Here is a 5,159-nt window from a genome sequence, read left to right as displayed (position 1 = left end):
TCATCTTCACAATGGCTAGGTGAACCTAGCTGGTGTCTCTTTCACCTTGACACCTGAAACCATAGCAACAGCAACAGGCATCCCTAATGTGGGTGAACAGTGGAATAAGGGTCAACATGTGGGCAGAGAACATTATGAGCCTTACATCAAGGATAGTTATCGGAGGCAAAATAGTAGGGCCTTTTCTTTCAAATTCTTGCAAGATACTTATGCTCCACTCATGAAACTCATCATCAAATATTTCACGTGTGAGGGAAGGTTTTCCCGTCTATATACATACCATGTCAAATTACTGATGCATTTCACAAGAGTGAGGATGGTGAATCTCCCATACTTTATATGCAGGAATATTGAGAAGATGGCTCATTATTTGCAAAGGAAACCTCTTCCTCAGCAGTTTAGTAGCATTTACCATTTCTCATTGATTAAAATTGTTGTTTTGCATCAGCTAAGCTTGTTGAATATTTCATGGGATAATTTCATTGCACATGACGTCTTCAAAAGCTCTCAGGTGACTCCATCGGTGCTTCATGAGGAAGGAGGGCCTTCAAACTAGCCAGATGTTCATGAGACTGAAACTATAGGTGTGCCAGTGTTTGTCACTTATGAGAAAGGCACAAGGAGACTATTTGCAGCTGCCAAACGAGTATTATCTCCACTAGGGGTGGAAGGGGTCTTGTTTTCCTCACTGGATCACAAGCAAATGCTATCTTCACCTGGGGTGAAAGGGGCTTTGCCTTCTTCTTCAGCAGAGCAGGTATAGGATAGAGGAAAACAACCATTGCATAATGAAGGGCCTTCTGAAGGCCAAGACAGGGATTTCATTTTGATTGAGGAAGAGGACACTGATTTGGGCTCCCAAAGCTCAAAGCTCAAGGATGAGAACATCAAGGAGAAAGAAGTTGAGATCCAAAGCCTATCACTTGACCTTGAGAGGGATGAATGGATCATTAATTACCTTGAGCAGCAAAACAAACAATTGAGGACAAACAAACAATTATGGAGCTGCAAACCATAAGGGAAAACCGACAATTGGCAAAAAGAAGGAAAATCAAGCTAACTTCACTAGAGCAAGAAATAGAGGCTGACCGAGAATCATGGTTGGAAAGAGTGAATATCCACCTTGAGAAGCTGTTGGACAAGGCTAACAAGGAGAAGAAAATGTTGCGCCACATGGCTTATTACTATTTGGCCTGAAACAAAATTTGCAAGACAAGGATAAGAAACCTAAAAGCCAAGTTAAGGAGAGCCTTGAAAGTAAAAAAAGAGCAAGATAAGCTCAAGATCTTGGCTGAGGCATCATTGGCCCAGCATAGCACATAAAAAAGATCACTCATGCCAAATTTCAAGAAATTTGGTGAAGTTTTTGTCATTTTTGAATTTTTGAGGCAAAAAATAGGTTTTTTCAGCAGGTGGCGCTATGCTTTTGATGGGGGCCTCCATTTGCAAAAAACTTTACATTTTTGGAATCACCATGAAAATTTATGCATGCTCAGAAATGGCTGAGAAGTTTTGACAAGATCTAGACCTCCAAAAGGGCCAAAAACACCCAAAAAGTGCCATCTCTGCCACTTTTTTGCCACACAGGAAGAAGTCTTGGGAGATTGCATTTTTGGAGGGGAAAATGGACTCCAAATCAAAAAATTCAAGTTTTTCTAGAAAGTAGACTCACCAAGCTTTCCAATGAGCTATCCTGCACCTAATTTGGACTTCGGGAAGCCTTCCAAAACTGGCCTGGAAAAAGTGCTACGCATAGAATCAACGGCGCTACGCATAGGAGAAAATTTTGCCAATTTTGCTCAAAACTCAAAATTTTCGCCTAGTTTTCTATCAGTTTGAATTTTTCTCTCTCATGGTCAAATTCATGATGTAAATTGATGTACTTTGATGTAAAAATGATGAAAATTGACTTAAGGAGGTAGATACATCAGTTTTAGGTGGTTTTGAACTGAATGAATCAGTTTCCATAGTTTTAGAGGCAAGTTGTTCCACTGCCTATTTTTCAGTTCCTAGTTTAGATCTTGTTGAAACAACTCCTTGACTCATGGATTCGACCCCTAATGGCTAGCATAGGTGGTTTGATGCCTATATCTTGTACTTTCTTAGTCATTTGTCAAGGTTGGACTCTTGTGGATGCATTGAGCTACTTTGTACATCACTTCTGCAGTTTGGCAAGGAAATAAATCAGGGTTTTGTAGCATTTTGTGGGATTCTTGTGGTAATGTAGCATTTTGTGGGATTCTTGTGGTAATGTGAATTAGCATTGTTTTCTTCTTTGTAATTCAGTTGATCTTATGCTTATGTGTGCCATTATCTCTCTCTTTCTTCATAACTAAATGAATCAAGTTTAAAGGTGGAATTCATTGGTGTTTCAGTGCTCTACCTTGGGGTTGATTTAGTTCTAAATGTTTTCTACTGTTTGAAGAGGACTCATGACACTTGCATTCCCTCTCCAGCTCCTCACTAGTCTTTAGACTCACCATTACACCCATTTCAAAGTGCTAAAACACTTACTTACCTCGCCCCACAGAAACCTCTGCAAATCTATGTTCATTTCCCGGACCCAAAGCTGCATTTCCCATCTGATCCAGCAACCAACCATTAAATTCAAACAAATTCCTCTGAGCAAGCATACCTAGCCTAAAATTAGTTTTTATATCAGTCATCTCAAGCCTTCTTTGATATATTTTCATTGAGATTGACAAGGAGAGAGCGTAGGGCTAGCTACCAGGTTAAGCGTGGTTTGATGTTACCCTAGACCTGCCTTTCTCGGCCTGAGGTAGATTTAGGCACTAACATGTGGCTTAGAGTGAATACATAAAACAATCATTTTCTAATCTATGGGAACAAGGATTAGCAACAAAATGATTAGGAGTAGTAACATTTTCTTCTTCTGCAATAAGTGGGACATGGTGTTTTTGAACATCAAGTTCATCTCTCATGATGAGCTTTTACATCATTTCTTCCATTATGCTTACCAAAATGTCAAGTTTCACTTCTGAAGATGTCAGGTGCTCCTTCTCTATGTTCTTCCTCTCTTCTTCCTTCAACTTTGACCTTTTGACCAACATATTAGCTTCCACACCTATTGCACTGTCTTGCATTTCTTCAAGTGTTGTAGTGTTCTTTTCTCTCAATTGAAACACCATTTTTGGATCAAAGGCATCCGGGTAGTGTAAGATAGCTAAACTAGGAGGTGTTTTTTATGTCATCATGCATTGAATAGTATACTTGATTGAATCTAGTGGAAAAGTGTTGCACTGTTTCTCCTGGATGACTTTTCAAATGATTATATTCTTCTAAAATCAAAAAAGGATTCCTCTTGATCACCCATTTATCAAGGAAGACTTTCACAAATTGATGGAAATTGAAAATGCTTGTAGATGGAAAGTTTTTGAACCATTTCTTGGCTTTGCCTTGCAAAGATAGAGCAAAAATCCTCATACTGACATCATCTTCTTCAACCTCAAAAAGGTTGAGAAAATTTTCAAAACTTTGAATGTGTTTTTCAGCAGTGATGTTACCATATTCTCCACCAAACCTAGCGACCTGGGAAGATATTTGTAATAATTTTCAAAGAAATCATGGAGTATAGGAGGTAAGATGAGAGGTTTGTATCTATCTGGAATTTTAAAAGGTGTAGGAGTATGTACAAAATTTTGTCCTGACGATGAACCACACTGGTTGGTTCGAAACGCGTCAACAAAATTTTCTCCATGTGATTTTCGCCGAAGAATTCTTCAAAAATTTGATATGGATCACAGAAGTCTCAATTCAATAAATGTACAAAGTTGTAAAATTAGTCTTCATCTCTTGAGGCTCATCAAGTTGAATATGATCAACATAAGTTTCAGAAGAAGGGTCTTGACCAAGATCAAAAGTGTAAGGAGAATTTGTATTCACAATATTCAAAGGAAAGGAATCAAATGCAGGTCTGTGATCTTTTCTCAAATATAGTATACATTGGAAAACCTTCTTGACATTCTCAGGAAAAGAGAAGAAATAATTAACAATAAAGCATATTATGTCTTGGATGAAATTCCAACTTGAATACCTGATCTTTCCATATTGTCTTTTCATGTTTTTGTTGGTAAGGTTCATCCTCTAGTGGAGTCTTTAAGTTAAATTTGAAACTGATTTGGAGTTGCTAGGTTAATTATTTCAACCTTCCCGTGTCTGATCACTATCCACCATCGGCAATCAGATTTGATCCTTGTCGTTCACACCCAGGGAAAATGTGACCTTTCGCCCCTCGAAAACGACTGCAAAATGTTAGCACTCCTTAGTTTCCCAAGGATGAGAAAGGAAACCAAAGAGGTAAGAACATACCAACTTTTGACTTGGTAGCTAGCCCTACCAAATCAGAGAGGGCTCTCTCTAAAATCAACCTCACAACCAATGGAAATGACTGGAGAATATTAGGGTTTTAGGCTAGATATTAGCTCAGTAGGGTTTTGATTAGGGTTTGTTGGATATGAGGTACAAGGTCTAGGAAATAGGCCAAGTATTCCAAAAGATCAGTTGCAGACATAGAATTAGGCAAGGTAGGTGTAATCAGTGACATAAATGGTTTGTCATTGTACTATGGTAATGAGGAAATAAGGAGAAAAATGAGAATACATGTATGAATTCATTTGTTTTAATGGATCAAAACACTTACATGAAAATCTCAGAAAAAACAGAACATTCTAGACAATGTATTATACTTAACAAATTAAGAGATAATCATGATAAGAAACATAGATGGTTGCCAAAAACATTTAAAAATCAAATGCATAAGAAACACTGGAGAAAACAGTGCCTCTGACCACAACACATGAATCCCACAATAATCGCTGCAACTATATATGATGTCTCTGCAAAAAGTCAAATACACTAGTTCAAAACTATAAGCTTCAAGTATCCAACCCCTCTCTTAGAATTTTTTTTGAGTACATATAGAAGACAAACAATATTTCCCCTCTAAGGGGTCAAATCCTGCTCCATATAAACTGATTCATGAACCTATCCTATCACTGCCAAATCCTAGGGGAAGTAAAAACAACTTCCCCTTTTTAGCTAGTTGATTGAGCTTATCTCTCAAAACATTAATTACAACATTCTTTACTCTAGTAAACCCTAAAAAACTCATGTACCTTAGGTAAACTCAGTAACAAATA

The sequence above is a fragment of the Pinus tabuliformis genome, chromosome 1_1 (genome assembly GCF_031772625.1).
Source record: "Pinus tabuliformis cultivar Carrire ecotype Pingquan chromosome 1_1, CPIR1, whole genome shotgun sequence".
Classification (NCBI taxonomy): Eukaryota; Viridiplantae; Streptophyta; class Pinopsida; order Pinales; family Pinaceae; genus Pinus; species Pinus tabuliformis.
This window is presented reverse-complemented; position numbering follows the sequence as displayed.